The sequence below is a fragment of the Lepus europaeus genome, chromosome 16 (assembly GCF_033115175.1).
Source record: "Lepus europaeus isolate LE1 chromosome 16, mLepTim1.pri, whole genome shotgun sequence".
Classification (NCBI taxonomy): Eukaryota; Metazoa; Chordata; class Mammalia; order Lagomorpha; family Leporidae; genus Lepus; species Lepus europaeus.
Window position 1 is genome coordinate 47210882 of NC_084842.1, and position 20844 is coordinate 47231725.

A 20844-nucleotide genomic window follows, 5' to 3' on the forward strand; every position below is an offset into this window, starting at 1 on the left:
TTGAACAATGAATTATGAAGTACTTTTTTGAAACACTAAGAGTAATGCATGTATGATTTGTTATCATATTGCTCTACTTAATTCTTTGACATACATTTGAGTCATTTTGTTGTTTAACATGTAGCTATCTGTTTTAAACTGATTTAAATAACATATTTAGCATTAATTTTCAGATGAACATGAGAACATGTTATTTGATGTTTATTGGTGTTTTTAAATGAAAATATAGTTGGCTTCCTTTCTTTTGGTTTACCCAGTCTTTCCTAGAATCATCATTTATTTGAGTTTAAGGACTGTTTTTCTTTAAAATCAAATCTACTTCTTTAGTTGAGGAAAAGGGAAGAAAATTGACATTAATTATATATAATTTGAATTTTTGTCTTTTAATTAAAAATTTGAAAATCTGTTTATAAAAACAAAAATTTAGAACATATATTAAAATCTGAGTTATTCGGGCCGGCGCCGCGGCTCACTAGGCTAATCCTCCGCCTTGCGGCGCCGGCACACCGGGTTCTAGTCCCGGTTGGGGCACCGATCCTGTCCCGGTTGCCCCTCTTCCAGGCCAGCTCTCTGCTGTGTCCAGGTAGTGCAGTGGAGGATGGCCCAAGTCCTTGGGCCCTACACCCCATGGGAGACCAGGAGAAGCACCTGGCTCCTGTCATCGGATCAGCGTGGTGCGCCGGCCGCAGCGCGCTACCGCGGCGGCCATTGGAGGGTGAACCAACGGCAAAAAGGAAGACCTTTCTCTCTGTCTCTCTCTCACTATCCACTCTGCCTGTCAAAAAAAAAAAAAAAAGTAAAAAATCTGAGTTATTCAGATGGTCTTAAAATTTAGCATAGACAGGGGCTGGCATTTTGACATAACAGGTTCACATCCCAGCTGCCCCACTTACAATCCAGCTCCCTGTTAATGAGCCTTGGAAAGCAGTGGAGGATAGTTCAAGTGCTTTGGCCCCTGTACCTACATAGGAGATCTGGATGACACTTCTGGCTCCTGGCTTTGAACTTTCTCTAGCCCAGCCCTGGGCATTGCAGTATTTGGGTAATGAACCACTGGATGGAAGATCTCTCCATCTCTCCCTCTCTCTCTGTAACTCTACCATTCAAATAGTAAAATACATTCTTAAAAAATTTATCATTAATAAGTATACACCAAAGTAGTTAGGGCATTTGAAAACACATTTTAAAATTAGATTGGTAACATATTAGTCCATGTGATGGCCAGTTTGTAGGGTGGTAGAACAACCATGTTGGAAACAGGTAGTTTGAAAAACAGAGTTTTAAAAATCTCATTGACTGACCGATTCTTTTGTAAAATACTATAAAAATGAATGGCTAAAAATTAAATGGGCAGCACTGATTCAATTCCTTGCTCCTCTGCACCCAGTGTCTTGTTAATGCACATGGGATGAGACATCTCATTATGGCCCAAGTACTTGGGCCCCTGCCACCTACGGGGGAGACCTGGATGGAATTTCTGGCTCCTGTCTTTGGCCTGGATTAGACCTAGCTGTTGCAGGCCATTTGGGGAGTGAACCAGCTGATGTAAGATAAACTTTCTCTCTCTCTCTCTCTCTCTCTCTCTCCCCCCCCCTCTCCCCCTCTTATTCTTCCTTTCAGCTAAATAAATAAATTTCAAAAAGAATTCACCTGCATTAAATATACAGTTATAACTTTCAGTAAAATTTCCAACTTGAGTGAAACATCACCATAATCCAATTTTAGAACATTTACATCTTACAGCAAGATCTTTTCTGCTCTTTTATGCTTTATTCCCAGTCCCAGCCCCAGCCCCAGCCCCAATCAACCAGCATTCTACCTTCTGTGTTTATAGATTTGCCCTTTCTGGATGTTTTTGTAAATGTAATTAGACAGTATGTGATTTTTGTGTGTGTGTGTCTGGTGTCTTTGAGTTAACGTAGTGTTTTGAAGTTCACTCACATTTTACCATCTGCCAATGTTGTTTCCTTTTTTTTTTTTTTTTTTTTTTGCTGTATAGTATTCCATGGTTTGGAAATAACCGCATTTTGTTTTCTCACCAGCTGATAGGTATTTGGGTTGTTCCCAGAATGGAAGAAAACACAAATAATGCTTACCTGGCATTTGCATGCAGCTTTTTGTGTAAGCATGTATCCATTTCTCTTTATTTTTAAAATTTTATTTGAGAAACAATGAGACAAATAGAGCTACTGTCTGCAGGTTCACTCCTTAAATGACCATAGTGGGCAGGACTGGGCCAGACTGAAGCTTTAAACTGAGAACTCAATCCAGGTTTCCTATGTTGTTGGCAGGAATCCAGTCACTTGAGTCATCACTACTGCTTCCCAGGGTCTGCGTTAGTGGGAAGCTGCAGTCAGGAGAGGAGTTGGGTATTGAATCTAGGGACACAGGCTTCCTAACCCACATTTTTACCACCTGGTAAAGTACCTGCTCCTCCTTTCTCTTGAATAGATGCTTAGGAGTGGAAGTGTTGGCTTGCATGGTACATTTGTTTAATGTTTGAAGAAAGTGCTAATAACTGTTTTACTCTCCCACCAGTAATATATTAGGATTGTAATTTCTCTGCGTCCTTGTCAACATTTAATACTTTTTGTTTTAGCCATTATAATCAGAGTGATGATAGTTTCATTTCCCTAATGACTAGTGATGTTGAGCATCTTTTCAGTTCTTATTGGCCATTAATATATCTTGTTTGATGATATATTTATTCAGGTGTTTGCCCATCTTATAGCTGTGTTGTCTTTGTGTTACTGAATTGTTAAGAACTCTTTATACATTCTCGATACATGTCTTTTGTCAGATATTTGATTTGCAGATATTTTTTCTTCATCTTTGGCTTGTCTTTGTCTTACTGATAAGTTTTGCAGTGGGAGGCTTTCAACTCTTGATAAAATTGATTGTCATTTTAAAGAATTACTGGGACTAATGAAATGGGAAACTAATGACAGGCTATACTGTTCTTTAGAACTATTTTAGAATGTACTTATGTAATTTTACAGTTTGCTTTCTTCATGATGCTAAATGACTATGTCACTATTTTACACCTGATACCCTAGTTTGTGTGTTGGAGAGCCATTTTGCTACTGTACCATCGACTGAAGTATTATTTGTAGATCCTCATGCATTTGGGTGAGAACTGGCAAAAGCTGACTGCTTATTTAAGCTAGAAATAACTTTATTAAATGAGTATAAGGAAGCTCTCAGAATTACTAGGCAGACTACAGAACCAGGCTTGTACAGTGGAGGAACTTTGGGAAGTTATTCCCTGACAGACACTGTAGCCAGAAAAACACACAGATGCAGTCTGATGGGGACGGTAGTACTGTTGCTTGCTTGCTATTGCTGACACTGAATTGAAGCTGCTGCTGCTTGAATTTTATTGCCACTGCGCCTGAAACTTAGTCTGTGAGAGTTCTTTCTGGTTGTTTGTGGCAGCAATTTTCAACTCAGAGACTCCAAGGTAGGTACATTTGTCCTCTTTTCCTTTTCTTTTCTTTTTTCTTTTCTTTTCTTTTTAAGATTTATTTGTTTTATTTGAAAGAGTTAAAGGGAGAGGCAAAGAGACAATGATCTTCCATTGGCTGGTTCACTCCTCAGATGGCTACAATGGTCAGGGTTGGGCCAGGCCAAAGCCAGAAACTTCTTCCAGGTCTGCCACGTTGGTTGCAGTGACCCAGACATTTGGGCCATCTTCTGTTGCTTTTCCCAGTCCCTTATACAGGGAGCTGGGTTGGAAGTGAAACAGCTGGGATACAAACTGGAGTCCATGTGGGATGCCAGCCTTGCAGGCAGTGGCTTTACCCACTATGCCACAATGACGGCCAGCCCCTGCCTGTCTTCTATTTCTAAAAGAAACTGAGTTAGGAATATCTGGAAATTTCAGATGTCATAATGAGAGGTATAGTCTACCTCTTTTTAGTGTTAAAAGAAGTTCAGGTGTTTACTGTCTTAAAAATGAAAGCACAAGTTCCCTCAAACTTACTTTCTCATCCAGATTCTGCTATATTTCTCTTCTCCCCTCTACAGACAATATCAACTTCTCTTACCTTCTGTTTTCTGATGTCCTCCTCAGTTTACTAGAATCTGGTATGATCTCAATAATCCTCAAAAATTTTCTACAGTATCACTGAAGTTCATGGACAGATTCAATAACATCTCAGCAGTTTTTGTCATGATCATCCTTCCTTTCTGAAACCCTTCCTTGTCTTCTTTGATACCTGTCTTTCATTTTTTTTTTTTCCTAGTCTTTTGGAGGCTTCTTCTTATCTCCCAGGTTCCTCCAGTTCCTCAGAGGTGTGCTGAAGACGCTGTTTTTTTTACCTATACACACTCCATAAACAAACTCGTTTCCTGTTGCCTTAGTTTCTGCTTGCAGAGTACCCTTGAGAGAACTTTGTACCCAGCTAGACATTTCTTCTTCGTTATCTCAGTGGCCCTTCAAAATCATGCTCAGATTATCTGTGCTTCTAGTATTGCTTCTTACTGGAAATCTTACATTTGATATTCCAGCTGAACTGAACTTCTTTCGGGTTCTCAGCTGGGCACACTTCTTCCTGCCTTAGTTATCCCACATGCTGTTCTCCCTAAGTTGGAGACTTCACCCTTTCACCTCCACTTGGTCCCATATCTTCACTTCTCAACCCAGCATTCCCATTACATTAATTCTTCATGTTTCAATTAGATCATTCTTTTACTTGCTTCTGGAATACTCTATAGTTTCCCTATAATACTAATTACAATTTATTGTAATTGTTTTTCTTCCTATTGGACTATGAATTGCACAAAGGCAAGAACCATGTTTAGAAACTTTTGTGTCTATCTGCCCATCCACGATAAATGCTCGGTATCTGTGTTAAATGAATAAGAGACTCTGATCTGTTTTAAAGTGAGCTAGCCTTTTTTTTTTTAAAGAAGTAGGGACAGTTGAGATAAGTGAATTCAGTGTCCTATACCTAGATTGATCTATTTAAAAGTACTTTAAAAATGCTTAAGGGCAAGCATTTGGTGCAGTGGTTGAAACATTGCTTGAGATGCCTGTATCCCATATTGGAGTGCCTGGGGTTAAGTTCCAGTTCCATTTCCAATTCCAGCTACTTGCTAACATGCCATGGAAGGGGCCCAAATACTTGAGCCACCGACACCTGTGGCCTAATCCACCGTTGCCTGTTGCCACAATTTGGAGAATAAACCAGAAGATAGAAAGATAACTCTGTCTTGTCTCTCTCTTCCCTTCTCTCTGCCTTTCAAATAAATTACAAAAAAAAAAAAAAAAAAAAAAAAAAAAAAAAAAACCCAAACCCAAACTTAGACATTATATTTATTTATTTAAAGAGTGTCTGTTTATTCAAAAGGAAGAGTTGACCAAAATAGGGAGAGAGTGAACTGGAGACAGAGAGAAAGAGATCGTCTATCTGATGGTTCCCTCCCAATGCCTCATGCCTCAACAGCTAAACAACTAGGTCTGGGCCAGTCCAGAACTCCATCCTGGTCTCCTACATAGGTAACAGGGACCCAGGTACTTCTGCTATGTTCTGCAGCTTTCCCTATTATCAGGGATCTCTCTCTCTCTGTTTCTGCGTCTCTCTCAGTAACTCTGACTTTCAAATAAGTAAACCTTATTTTAAAAAGTAAAAAGAGGGACCGGCGCCATGGCTCACTTGGTTAATCCTCTGCCTGCGGTGCCAGCATCCCATATGGGCGCTGGGTTCTAGTCCCAGTTGCTCCTCTTCCAGTCCAGCTCTCTGCTGTGGCCCAGGAAGGCAGTGGAGGATGGCCCAAGTGCTTGAGCCCTGCACCTGCATGGGAGACCAGGAGGAAGCACCTGGCTCCTGGCTTTGGATTGGCATAGCTCCAGCTGTAGTGGTCATTTGGGGGGTGAGCCAACAGAAGGAAGACCTTTCTCTCTGTCTCTCTCACTGTCTGATCTATCTGTAAAAAAAAAAAAAAAGTAAAAAACAAAATTAAGGTTAATAATACTTTCATTTAACTCATTATGTTCAAAATATTACCATTTCAGCATGTAATCCTTATAAAAATTATTGAGATATTCTATTTTCTTTTTTCATGCTGTCTTTAAAGTTGGTATTTTATCTTAATACCACATCTCAATTCATACTAGCCACATTTCCAAAGCTCGGTAACCACATGTGGCCGATGGCTACTATACTGAACAGCACAATTTTTGTTTCTGCCTTTTTAAAGCTAGTTCTCATTTTCTCAAATTGGCCACATGAGTCACAGGATTTATGTGTTTCTGTGTTCATATCTTTAGGAGAGAAGACAGCATATTTTCAGCAGCTTCCTTCTAATTAAGGGAAAATTTCTTTCTTAAAAGCCCTCAGCATAACTTACCATGAGTTTCATTGTTAAATTCGTGGGCCCTGTCAATGTCACAAGGAAGACAAGAGGCATGGAATGGTCCCAGAAAAACAGGGCCCATGCTTCAGGATTTAACCTAGGAGTACACAGATTTTTTTCCTATGCTTTATTCTAGAAGTTTTATATTCCTCTCCCCCCCAAAAAAGAAGCCTTTTATTTAAGGAATACAAACTTCATACATTTCATAGGTACAACTTTAGGAATATAGTGATTCTTCCCACCATACCTATCTGTCATCCATTTTGAGTTAATTTTTAATTTTTGAGATGAGGATGGTTTTTTACATGAGGATTTCCATGTATTCTAGCTCAATTTATCCTTTCTCTACTGAATTACCTTTGCACCTTTGTCAAATATTATTTGGCTATATTTGTGTGGGTCAGTTTTTGGACTTTCTTTTCTGTTATGTTGATTTGTTCTTTCTCTAATAATACACTATCTTCATTAGTATATCTTTATAGTAAGCTTTAAAATCATATAGTGTGAATATTCCAACTTTTTTTTTTCAAAGATCTTACTTATTTGAGAGGTAGAGTTACAGACAGTGAGAGGGAGAGACAGAGAGAAAGGTTTTCCGTCCACTGGTTCACTCCCTAAATGGCTGCAATGGCTGGAGCTGTGCCAGTTGGAAGCCAGGAGCCAGGTACTTCTTCCCGGTCTCGCCCATGGGTGTAGGGGTCCAAGGACTTGGGCCATCTTCTGCTGCTTTCCCAGGCCACAGCAGAGAGCTGGATTGGAAGAAGAGAAGCTGGTACTAGAACGAGTGCCCATATGGGATGCCAGTGCTGCAGGTGGAGGATTAACCTACTGTGCCACGATGCCAGCCCCGAATCTTCCAACTTTATTCTTTCTGAAAATTGTTTTTAGTTATTCTCATTCCTTTGTCTTTCCAATCCGATTTTAGGATTAGCTAGTCAATATTTTCCAGAAGTTATCTTGAAATTTTAATTGGGATTATCTTGACTGTTAGGGCAATTTGGGGAGAATTGTCTTCTTAGCAATATTTAGTTTTCTTGTCCAAGAATGCTATATGTCTCTCTACTTAATTTCTTTCTCTCGGATTTCTGTATACTTTCAGCATACAGGTTTTACTTCTATTTTGTTCGATTTATACCTAAACATTTCATATTTTAGGTGATAATGTAATGTAAATGATACCTGTTTTTGAAAGTTTGGATTTCCAGTTCATTGTTAGTTTGTAGAAATGTAGTTGATCTTTATGTGCTCACCTTGTATCATGCTAAATAGGCATATTATATTGAAGAATGAAACCTTGAGATTTTATATATAACAACCACATCATCCAGAGAGCAGTAGTTTTACTTCTTCTTTTCCAGTCTCTATACTGTTTTTTTGTTTTGTTTTGTTTTGTTTTGTTTTGTCCTTATTGTACTGGCTAAGGCTTCTGGTCCAGTGTTGATAGATAGTAGTAGGTAGAGTGAATAAATTTGCCTTGTTTAGTGGTCGGCAGGAACTCAACTACTTGAACTTTAGTTTGCTGCTTCGCAGTCACATTTGTAAGGTGCTGTTTCAAAGTGGAGTAGCCTGGACATGAACCTGCACTTCCATGTGGGATTTGGGCATCCCAAATGTCAGCTTAACCTGCTAAACCACAATGCCTTCCCCTTTCTCATCTTTCATTATGAAATATGATGTCATTTATCAGTATAAGGAAGTTCTCTTTTATCCTAGTTTCAAATTTTGGTCATGAATAAGATGTAAACCTTTATCAGATGTTTTCTCTGCATCTATTATGACTCCTTCTTGGTCTGTTAATATGGTGAATTGCATTGATTGATTTTTGAATACTGAATAAAACTTGCATGATATATTATCCTTTTAATATAGTGTTCAGTTGGTTACTTTTTTTTTTTTTTGACAGGCAGAGTTAGGCAGTGAGAGAGAGAGACAGAGAGAAAGGTCTTCCTTCCGTTGGTTCACCCCCCAAATGTCCACTACAGCCGGCACACTGCACCGATCCGAAGCCAGGAGCCAGGTGCTTCCTCCTGGTCTCCCATCTGGTTGTAGGGCCCAAGCACTTGGGCCATCCTCTGCTGCCTTCCCGGGCCACAGCAGAGAGCTGGACTGGAAGAGGAGCAACTGGGACAGAATCCAGCGCCCCAACCGGGACTAGAACCTGGGGTACCTGCGCCACAGGCAGAGGATTAGCCTAGTGAGCCATGGTGCTAGCCAGTTGGCTACTGTTTTCTTGAGGATTTTTCCATCTATTTTCATGAGGGATGTCAATGCATAGTTTCCTTTTGGTGTAATTTAACTCTCTGGCTTTTATATTAAGCTAATTGACCTCATAAAATAATTTGGAAAATCTTTTCGCATATTTTCTGGTAGAGATTGAGTAGAGTTGACATTATTTCTTCCGTGAATATTTGGTCAAATTGGCCAGTGAAACCATTCAGGTTTGGCTTTTTCTTTGTTGGGATATTTTAAAACTATTAACTCAATTTCTTTATTAGTTATTTGATTAGTGAGGGTGTTTCTTTTGGTGGTTGATATATTCAAAGAGTTGATCCATTTCATCTAAGTTCCTGAATATATGGATGTAGAATTGTTTATACTAGTACCCAGTACTTTTAATCTCTATAGGGTCTCTAGTAATATCCCTTATTTCATTATCAAAATAAATGAATTGTTTGTGTTTCACATATTGAGTATTAAATATCATTTTTCCATTTGCATACCAAACCTTTCATTTAACATAAATGTCTATAAGTATTATATCAAGCCCTTTCAAAATAAGTCATTTTGTTGAAACATGAGTGAACAAATTAAAAAAAAAGTCTGTGTCAGAAATTTGGTCTAGTGCTTAAACTCCTGCATTTCATATCGGAGTGCCTGGATTTGATTACTGGCTATAGCTTCTGATTCCAACTTTCTGCCAATGTAGACTCGAGGAGGCAGCAGGTGGCACAAGTGATTGTGTTGCTGCAACCCATGTAGTAGACTTGGATTTAGGTCCTGGCCTCTAGTTCCAGTCCCAGTCCTAGCTATTGCCACAATTTGGGTCATGAACCAGCAGATGGGAACTTACTCTGTCTTTCTCTCTGTCTCTCAAATAACAACAACAAAAAGAGATCTCATGTATTTGATAATGTTATTAAAGTTCAGAACTACAATTAAAGTCATAATCCAATTTTAAATAGGAGCTTATTCTGAAAACATTATCCAAACACCGTAGCATCTTTTAAGGCATTTTTCTATTGTCAGATCTTTTTGTTGTTATTAAAGATTTATTTAATTATTTGAAAGGCAGAGTTACAGAGAGAGAGAGATTGAGAGAGAAAGAGTGAGATCGTCCATCTGCTGATTCACGCTCCAAATGGCCTCAACAGCCACAGCTGGAGCCAGGAGCTTCTTCTGGGTCTCCCATATGGATGCAGGCTCATTAGCAGGGAGCTAGATCAGAAGTGGAGCAGCTAGTACTCAAATTGGCACCCATATGACAATGCCTGCACCTCAGGTAGCAGCTTTACCCACCAAGCCACAGCACTGGAGCCTCAAATCTTTTTTTTTTTTTAAGGTTTATTATTATCTATTTGAAAAGCAAAAGCGAAGTTAGAGAGAGAGGGAGACAGAGCGAGAGATCTTCCAACTTCTGGTTCACTCCCTAAATGGCTGCAACAGCCGGAGCTGGGCTGGTCCAAAGCCAGGACCCAGGAGCTTCAGGGTCTCCTGTGTGGGTACAGTGACGAAAGAATTTGAGCCATCCTCTGCTGCCTTCTCAGGTGCATTAACAGGGAATGGGGTAGGAACTAGAACAGGCGGGATTTGAACTCTACCCATATGGGATGCTGGAATCACAGTCGGCAGCTTTACTGGCTATGCCACAACACTGGCTCCTATATTATCAACTTTACATTGAAAAATTAGGGCATTATTTTTCTTGGCCAAAGTGCCAGTGAAGAGGAGGGAGACAGAATGTTGGCCATGTTCATATCGTAGCCAACTTTAATGGTGAAAGATTAACCTTGGCTGCAGCTAAAGGCAAAAAAAGAAAAAAAAAAAAATAGGATGTACACAGCCTGAATATAATTTTGGATGTCAAAATATTGTACACACATAACTCACATATCCTTTTATCTTTCTTTTGGCAAAATGTATTTCTTTGAAAAATAGCATATAATTTGAAAATTTTTAAATCTCTTTATGAAAGTAGGCATTTGGTGCAGTCATTAAGATACCTGCATCCTATGTTGGATTGTCTGGGTTTGAGTTCTGTCTCTGCTTTAGATCCAGCTTCCTGTTAATGTACACCTTGGCAGGTAGCAGATGATAGCTCAAGTACTTGGGTCCCTGTCACCCACAAGGGAGACTCAGTTAGTGTTCCTGCCACCTGGCTTTAGCCTGACCCGACCTTGGTCCTTTTCTTTTCTTTTTTTAAAGATTTATTTTTATGATACAGAGAGATACCTTCCATCTGTGGGTTCACTCCTCAAATGGCTGCAACAGCCTGGGCTGGATCAGGCCAAAGCCAGGAGCCAGGAATCTCTTCTGAGTCTCCCACATGGGTGCAGGGGCCCAAACACTTGGGCCCTCCTGTGCTGCTTTCCCAGGCTATTAGCAGGGAGCTGGATTGGAAGAAGAGCATTAAGGCCTTGAACTGGAGCCTGTATGGGATGCTGGCATTGCAGGCAGTGGCTTAACCGGCTTAACCACGCCAGCCCCAACCTTGGCTCTTGTAAATATTTAGGAAGTAAACCAGCAAATGCAAAATAGCTCTCTCTCTTATTATATGTTGTTATGCCTTTCAAAATAAAAATAAGTAAATTTTTAAAACTTAAAAAAATTAATTTTGTTGCAGATCTCTGAAGGAGAACAAGCAAAGGTAAAACAAAAATCTTATTTTAAAACTGTGGTGTACTGGATAAAGCAGCTGCCCGCAGTGCTGGCATACCATATGGGTGCTGGTTCGAATCCCTGCTGCTTCACTTCCTGGCCAGCTCTCTGCTGTGGCCTAGGAAAGCAGTAGAAGATGGCCCAAGTCCTTGGGCCCCTACACACGTGTGGGAGACTTGGAAAAAAGCTCCTGGCATCGAATCGGCACAGCTCTGGCCGTTGTGGCCAATTGGGAAGTGAACCAGTAGATGGAAGAGCTCTCTCTCTCTGCCTCTCCTCCTCTGTGTAACTCTGACTTTCAAATAAATAAAAATTAATCTTTTAAAAAAAAGGAATTTATGGGGCCGACGCCATGGCACAGTAGGTTAATCCTCCGCCTGTGGTGCCAGCATCCCATATGGGCGCAAGTTCTAATCCCAGCTGCTCCTCTTCCAATCCAGCTCTCTGCTGTGGCCTGAGAAAGCAGTGGAAGATGGCCCAAGTGCTTGGGCCTCTGTACCCGCACGGGAGACCAGGAAGAAGCTCCTGGCTCCTGGCTTCTGGCTTCAGATTGGCACAGCTCCGGCCGTTGCTTTAGGAAGGGATCTCAATCACCTGAACTTAGCCTTGAGAAAAGACATGGTTTCCTTTTTACTTTTTTATCCTTTAGCTTTTTTTTTTTTTTATTTGAAAGACAGAGTTACAGAGAGAGAGAGGTAGACTAGAGAGAGAGGTCTTCCATCAGCTGGTTCACTCCCTAGATGGCCAGAATGGCTGGAGCTGCGCCAATCCAAAGCTAGGAGCCAGGAGCCTCTTCCAGGTCTCCCACGCAGGTGCAGGGGCCCAAGGATTTGGGCCATCTTCTACTGCTATCCCAGATCCTTTAGCTTTTTAAAACAATTTTTTACTGTGTGAATACACATAACATAAAATTGACCATTTAAATATTGTGAATACATTCATAATATTGTTCAATCATCCAACACTACCTAGTTGACAACTTTTTCATCATTTCAGAAGGAAACTATATGCATTAAGCAACTGTTCCCATTCTGACAGTTGTAAATGGAATCATGCTATAATATTGTTACCGGAGAAATTGCAGGGTTCTTGTCTTCGAGCAAGAAAGAATTCAGGCGTGAGACAGAGAGTAGTGGGAGATAAAAGTGGGCACCTCTCCAGACAGGACCTGAGATAGAGTGCCCAGTCTACATTTAGGCTGGGGTTTTTAAAGAAGTGGGTCTTTGTCTTCACATGCTTCCTCCTGGAAAGAAAGACTTAATGGATGTAAATGTTAAGAAACTTCTTCCTGTGGAAGGTCTGAAACAAAGGACTTTATGGATGCAAATGTTATAGGTCAGGAGGAAGGCAGCAGGGTGTTTGAGATGCAGATACTGGGCTGCACCTGGGAGATTGTGGAAGATTGTCAGGCTGGAGGCAGGAGGGGTGGGGGCCTCCACCTGGCAGGTTATCAGGTAGAAGGGGGCAGGGCTGGATGCGAACTCTGGGCTGCCCCTGAAACATTGTCAGGGTGACTTTGAGATGTAGATGCATATGCTGGACATAGATGTCTTCTCCTTAGGCCTATCACACACACATAAGCTCATAACTGACTTCCTACCTAACAATATGACATTTTCTGTCTGGCTTATTTCACATGGCATAGTATTTTCAGTGTTCATCCTTGTGTCATGACTCATTATTTAATTCCTTTTATAGTTGAATAACATTCCATTTTAGGGATATGCCACATTTTGTTTATCCATCCATCCTGTCACAATTGGTGTACATTTAGGTTGTCTCTATTTTTTTCTGTTGTAAAGAATGTTGCCATGAATGTTTGTATACTACAGATTTTTATTTGAAGACCTGTTTTCAATCCTTTGAGTTTTATATCTAGATAGGGAATTTCTACGTCATATCATAACTCAGTGTTTAACTTCTTGAGGAACTACCAAATTTTTCCACAGTGGCCGCACCATTTTATGTTGCTACCAGGAATGTTAAAAGGGTTCCAAATTCTTATATCCTGTATAGTATAAGGTAGCATCTCATTGTGGTTTTGTTTCCTCAATATCCAATGTCATTAAGCATCTTTCTAGCTAATAATAAAACAACTAAATTTTTGTGGCATGAAAATTTTGTTGTTGAAATTTTCTATTAATTTTAGTAGAGTACAGGAGCATTCATTTGTTTATGTAATGTCTGTGCCTTCAGAGTACAACAGGTGTTTTGCATCAGTAACTAAAAACTTAGCCCCTGAATAAGAAAGCAGATTGAAGAAAACAAGATTTGTGTCTGATCAAAGTGAAGAGAAGATCTGTTTTTTCTTTGGGGTATTCTTAGTCTTAGTTTGTTCTTTCTAATCGAGATCAAACACTTAATGTTTAATTCTTTCTTTTATTTATTTATTGGCAAACAGTACATTGATTGTTACTTGCTGTTAGTTTTGTGGTGCTGATGGGAAAAATGTTTTAAAAACATGTAGATAAAAATAAAATATGTTGTTTCTTAGTAAAGTACTGCAGGTAAAGAACCTTGACCCTGTCAGAAATATTGACTCAGCCTTGGGAGTTTGACTCTAACAATGAAAATCCCTCTCATTATTTTACAGGCCTGAATAATATATTTGTTTCTTCCTCATTATGATGCTCTGGTTTTGTCCTCTTAATGAGACTGCTTTAATTTGAAAGATTTTTAAATTTGATACTTATAAGGGCATGTTTTCTATATTTTAAAAACAATATTTTTTAAAATAAACTAAATATAATTAATGGCTTCTCTCAGCCTGTTATTTTTGTCACCTTCAGCCTACTACTTTTAGATACTTAGGATAAGTAAAAGGTTGGTAGCAGTTCAAGCCTGATGTGCTGATAGAACAATGATATTTATTTACTCAAATGAAACAAACATTACATCAGCTTTGGGATTTTGATAGTAACTTGTTACAGTGAAATGAATCTGAGTTTGCTACTTGCCTTCTAATAATTTTGGTCAATCAAATTGTTCTTTAGCACAGCAATTAAGACACTGGTTTAAGTCTCCAGCATCCCATATTGGAGTCCTTGGGTTCGATTCCTGTCATTGCAGATCCTGTGAGGCAGCAGGTGATGATGGTTGAAGTAGTTGGGTACCTGTCACCCACGTGGGAGATCTGAATTGAGTTCCCAGCTTTAGCCTTGCCCAGTTCCGGCCATTATGGACATTTGAGTGAGCAAGAAGATAGGAGTGCACTCTCTCTCTCTCTGGTAAAACACTTAAAACAATTTGTATTTATATATGAAAGAATTTTGTGACCTTATTGGACATACAGACATATTTGCATGTCAGAAATATATATATATGTATATATATAGTATATCTTTAAAAGATTCATACTAAAAAGGTTGTTAGAATAATATATATCAAATGTCTTCTGATGTTTGAATTGTACCTGTATGAGAAAAATTATATGCTCCTAGAAACCTTAGGACTTACTCTAGATCTATCAGGTGGTATAGTTAAGTTTAATTTTTGATTTACTGGACTAGGCTTTGTAAGATAAAGCCTTATTACTATGAATTCAACAGGCTATTTTAATTTTTATAGCAATTTTTGTGAGGTAGAGATAATCTTGAACCATATAATATGTTCGAAAAGTAAAATATTACTACTGAAAGAACTACTCTAAAGAACTGTTACTATCATAAACCACTTCACTAAAGAAAAGATGCAAAGTGCAATGCATGCCAATTTGACTTATTCTGGGAAGTCCTTGAATTGAGTTCTGAAGGATGAATAGAAGCTAACCAGACTAAGAAAGAAGCCCAGTAGTAAGCTAGTTTTACATGTATAAGGATCGGCTGATATGGTTAGACTTAAAAAATATCTGAGGTATGTTTGGGATCTGAATTTGTCCAACCATTACAGAGAACAGTCTGAGAGTTCCTCAAAAAATTAAAATAAAACTACCATATTATCTAGCAATCTCACTTCTGGGTATACATCCAAAGAAAATAAAGTCACTATCCTTCCCCCAAAAAAGACCTGTATTCTTGTGTTCATTTCAGCACTCACAGCAGCCAAGATACAGAAACAACCTTAGTGTCCATCGACAGATAAATGGATAAAGGAAACGTGGATATGTACAGTGGATATTATTCAGCCTTAAAAAAGGAGATTCTGTTGTTTGTGACAACATGATAGACCTTGCTGTGGTTTGCAAGTATATCCCCAATACGTTGATATTAAGAGGTGAGACCAAATGGGAGGTCCTTAAGTCACTGAGTGCATGCCTTGGGGAGGAATTAATGTAGTTCTTGTGGGTACCTGAATTAGTTCTAAGGAGACAAATTATCTTATGAGCAAGCCCAACCCCTTGAATACTTTCTGACTTCTTGTCTTGTGGTCTCTTGCTCTCCCATTTACCATCTACCATGAAGGTCTCACTAGAGTGATATTGTTATTGCCATCATGCTCTTGCACCTTCATTAAATCTTTTTCATGAAGTTCATTATAGTAACTAAAAATAGATCAGTACAGATCTGGAGGACAGCATGCTAAGTTAAATAAGCCAGGAACAAAAAGACAAATATCACATGATCCCACTTCTGTGTGGAAACTGTGGAATTGAAATCCATAGAAATGGAATTAAGGCTAGTTAGCAAAAGTTGTTGGTGGTGTAGAGAGCCTGGAGGGGGAAGAAATGTCATATGATATAAAGTAATCAGTTGAATGAATTGTCGAAACCTAATGTGTAGTGTGAAGACTATAGTTAATAAGATATTCTGTACTTAAATTTGCTGAGAGAGATTGTAAATATTCTTACCACACACAAAGAATTGGTAGCTATGTGAGTTGATGGATATGCTAAGTGGCTTAACTGTGGTAATTGTTTCACTGAGTGTGTGTGTGTGTGTGTGTGTATGTATCAGAGTATATACCTTAAGTATATATAGTTGTTATTTCTCTGTTACACCTCAGTAAGCTGAAAAATAAAAAAGTAATCTGGGGGGACCAGTGTTGTGGCATAGTGGGTAAAGCAGCTGCATCCAGAGCCAGCATCCCATACGGGTGCCAATTCAAGTCGTGGCTGCTCCACTTCTGATCCATCTCCCTTCTGATGTACCTGTGAAAGCAGCAGAAGATGGCCCAAATTCTTGGGCCTCTGCACCCACGTTGGGGACCCAGAAGAAGCTTCTGGCTCCTGGCTTCAAACCAGTCCAGGTCTAGCTGTTGAGGCTATTTGGGAAGTGAACAAGCAGATGAAAGATCTTTCTCTCTATCTCTGTGTCCTTCTCTTATTTGGAAGTCAGAGTTACACAGAGAGAGAAGGAGAGACAGAGAGAGGTCTTCCATCCAGTGGTTCACTAGCCAGGTGGCCACAACAGTTGGAGCTGCGCCAATCTGGAGCCAGGAGCTTCCTCCGGGTCTCCCATGTGGGTGCAGGAGCCCAAGGACTTAGGCCATCTTCTGCTTTCCCGGGCCACAGCAGAGAGCCGGATCAGAAGTGGAGCAGCTGGGACTAGAACCGGCACCCATATGGGATGCCAGTGCTTTCAGGCCAGGGCATTAACCTGCTGCACCACAGCGCTGCCGGCCCCATTAAATAAGTAAATCTTAAAAAAAAAAAAAAAAAAGATTGCCAGCGCCATGGCTCAATAGGCTAATCCTCCGCCTGCGGCGCCAGCACACCAGGTTCTAGTCCCGGTCGGGGCGCCAGATTCTGTCGCGGTTGCCCCTCTTCCAGGCCAGCTCTCTGCTATGGCCCGGGAGTGCAGTGGAGGATGGCCCAAGTGCTTGGGTCCTGCACCCCATGGGAGACCAGGAGAAGCACCTGGTTCCTGGCTTCGGATCTGTGCAATGCGCCGGCCACAGCGTGAACCAATGGCAAAGGAAGACCTTTCTCTCTGTTTCTCTCTCTCTCTCACTGTCCACTCTGCCTGTCAAAAAAAAAAAAAAAAAATTACAAATTTATACATATAGAAATTATACAATGTTACCAATTTTAAAAGTAAGTAATCTGAGAAGTTTGGTATAAAATGACGCTAAAGGAGGGTAGAGTGGGCTCAGATTACCCATGTTTTGTAATGTGTTTTAAAGAAATTGGTCATTATCCGAACAGCATTGAAAGAATGCGAAGTGTTTTATGTAGACCGAAGGGTAAGTTTTTAAAATCTCACTTTGGTTATCTGTAAAGAATCATTGTGAGAAGGCAAGTAAAAAAGCAGGATGAATAAAGACAAATTAAGTAGAGGTAATGGTAGCCAGTACTGATATGGTAGTATTGGTGATGATGGCTATTGATGGAGACAAGTGACAGATGCTAGAAATATTTAGGAAGTCAAATTATTAAGTCTTTAAATTGGATATAGGCAATGAGAGTGTATGGCATCAAGAATAACTTCTTTTTTTTTTTTTTTTTCTTTTCAAAAAGACAAAGAAGGATCTTCCATCGTCTGGTTCACTCCCCAGATGGTTGCAACTGTCAGGGCTGGGCCATGCCAAAATCAGTAGCTTCAGCCTCTCTCCCACATGGGCAGCAGAGGCCCAATGCACTTGAGTGATCTTCCACTGTTTTTTCCCATGCCATTAGCAGGGAGCTCAATTGAAAATGTTACATCCGGGATACAACCAGCACCCATATGTCATGCTTCTGTCACAGGTAGAGGTTTTACTCGCTGTGCCACAACGCTGGCCCCAAGAATAACTTCATAGCCTAGCTTTTTAAGTATTCATAGAAGATGTTGCCATTTATTATACTAGGACAGTTGTTTTTATTTGAAATAGGGAGATCAAGCAGGAAGAAGCATTCATGGACCTATTAAATTTGTTCAGCAGATGGATTTTCATGACTGGAACTCAAAAGAAATATCTGAAGTGGAGAAATAAATGTGTGGGGCCCATTCTTGACTATTTTATTTACTTACTGACAATTTTTATTGTATTTTGTTTATATCCCTTCTCAGCTCCCCACCCCCAAGTCCCAGTCAGTAAACTGTAGGAGAGCAGGGATTTTGTCTTTTCATTGTATTCTTTGTGGAGAGCAGTGCCTTAGTAAGCCTTCAGTAAATACTGAATGAATGAAGTGAGATAGGGAGTGTAAGGTTTAGCTTAGCACAGGAAGATAGATATTTCATTATTTTTAAGAGCTAGGAATAAAGAATTGGATGGATGCAGTTGTTTTTGCACTTCTTGTTGAAAAGATGTAGGAGTTTTTGAATGCTAGTTATTTTCACTGTAAGGTTGGAGACAAAGTCTTCATCTCATAGCAAGAGAGGAATATCAGAGATTTGAGAAGAATGGAGAAAATTCGCAACTGCCATGGTAGAGTGTGAAAGGATTAATAAACTAGAGAAATGTAGGACTGTTATCTTTTGAAAAGTGCCCAGTTGAGATCTAATCTGATGAGTTAGTAATGGAACCAACTTGCTCTTGTGAGAACTTTGTCTAGAAGATGCCTGACTTCTCAGGTTAAAAACCATGCTTGGAGAAAATGTATATAATAACTCAGTATCTAAATTATTAATTTTGGTAGAAATGCAAATTTGATAGAAATGCAAGGTTTTGAGTGATGATCAAAGCCAACCTTTTATTTTACCTTAACAATGGATGAAAAAATAGCATGAAGGAGAGTATCATTGTTAACATCCTGGGGCCATACTTTTGGGAAAGTGATTCTCTGAATCTGAAAGTTATTTAATATGATGGCAAGGCCTAGGGGAAAGGCGGCTGTGAGTTGGGTGTAAAAGGCATCGGCACATGAGGAGATAATGACTGTGGTTAGGAAATTACAGCAGTGAGAAGGGAGATCGTAATATCACTAAGAAAACCTGAGCATTATAGAAATGGGTTGGTTTATTTTTTGTTGTTGCTGTTGTTTTAAATTAACAAAATTCTGTTTAATTATAAAAATTTCCAACTTGTCTAAAAGGAAACCATTTATGGAAAGGTTCACAGTGGAGGAAAATCAATATGGGATAAGAGTGAACATATTAAAATATGACAATATAAAAATTTTGCCTAACAATACCATTTTCTCAATTTAAAAATAATTAATGCAGAATTTCTCTGATTAGTTTGGTGAGCAATTCTTTGGTGGAAAATATCTAGAAACATTAATGTTCAATGAGAACTTATGGAGATGATAGCTATATAGATGTTTAGACCCAAGAATTCACATCCATCATCTGACAGCAGCAATAGAATATTTGTTTATTTTTAAAACTATGATGAAATAGTAATTTCTGGAAGTCACATACCCAGGTAAACCAGTTTTCTCCTCATGACTTTGGGGTAACCACCACATGAGAAAAACAATGAAAAAGAACACACACAGAAAGCCATCACCATTTCAATGGGCTGAAAGGAAGTATTGTATTCAGCAAAGGGTCAACTTTGTTTTAAAGTAAGGAGAAAGACTTCAGAGAAAGGTTGGAATATGTAATTTCCTGGTTATTGCTGAAGATAATGTCTCATTGGAATGGTTTGGAAGATGGCAAGGAGTATATAGAATGAATTAACAAAAGGTACAGGGAATTCTGGTCCTGGACCTTTAACAACAGGATAAAATGCATTATGGTCTTAGTTTCAGCCAACTGTTTTTGATTTTTCCCTTTTTTAACAATTAAAATGAAATTCACATAACAAACACCATTTTATCAAGTGTGCGATTCAGTTGCATTGAGTGTGTTCACAGTGTTATATAACTGTTACCTCTTAATTCCAAAATGTTTTCATTACTCCCAAAAAAGACCCTGTATTCATTAAGCAGTCATTCTCCATTCCTCCCTCCTGTTAGCAGGCTTTTTGAGAATAATATGTATTACACCTGATGTCAGGATGTCTTTCTTGATTAGGATAATGATGGGTCATTGAGTCCTTGGAATGAGTGATAGAGGCTCTATAACCTGGATGTGCTGCTGTTGCTTCAAATTGACATGTTTCTGGAACCAAACTCTTTTATACTAAAAATAGCTATTCCCCATCTGGATTTACATATTTTAATTATACCATAATTATCTTGGAAACTGAGGTCCAAGCCCTGGTAGCCTTTTACCTCCTTCAACAGTTATCACTACAGTCTTCAATTCCCACTGCTATGGCTTCAACCTTACTAGCTTAAGCCTGAACCTTTGTAACTAGTCTCCCTGTCTTTTGTTTCTTTTTTTTTTTTTTTTTTTTTGACTAGTAGAGTGGATAGTGAGAGAGAGAGAGAGACAGAGAGAAAGGTCTTCCTTTGCTGTTGGTTCACCCTCCAATGGCCGCCGTGGCCAGCACGATGTTCTAATGACAGAGTAGTCTGTCATAAATACTCAGATATTTAGCTAGGCATTTATACCCTGACACTCAAGACCCTCTACAATGCACCTTTTGTCACACTGTTTTGATGATCAAACAAGATGAGTGAAATATTGTGTAATACCAAGTAATTACGGTAATTTTTAGGCTTCATCCTTTCAGCCTCAGATTTCAGTCAAAGTGGTCTGTTCGATATCCTTGAGCATACTTGATGTTTTTTCCCCACTTTTGGCTTCTTTGTTACAGCAATTCCACTTCCTTGAACTGTTCTTTTTCCTTTCTGTAGTTCCTGTAGCCTTTTTGAAATCTTAGTTTAGTTTGTCAGTGGTCGTGGCTTCTTTGAATCATTTATAA

General features: G+C 39.3%; 1 protein-coding gene across 12 annotated transcripts in view; it reads left to right on the forward strand.

Annotated features, from left to right (window-relative positions):
- Positions 1 to 20844, forward strand: part of HMBOX1 (homeobox containing 1) — a 204032-nt gene that overhangs the window by 20280 nt on the left and 162908 nt on the right. For 2 of the 12 annotated variants that reach the window (XM_062213591.1, XM_062213593.1), the window contains exon 2: positions 14302 to 14459. The exons of 9 other annotated variants lie outside the window; for them this stretch is intronic. The gene's annotated coding sequence lies outside the window, so the exon portion shown is untranslated. Of the gene's footprint in view, positions 1 to 14301; positions 14460 to 15423; positions 15445 to 20844 lie in introns of those variants that run through there. One more of the 12 variants, XM_062213592.1, reaches the window with a different exon arrangement.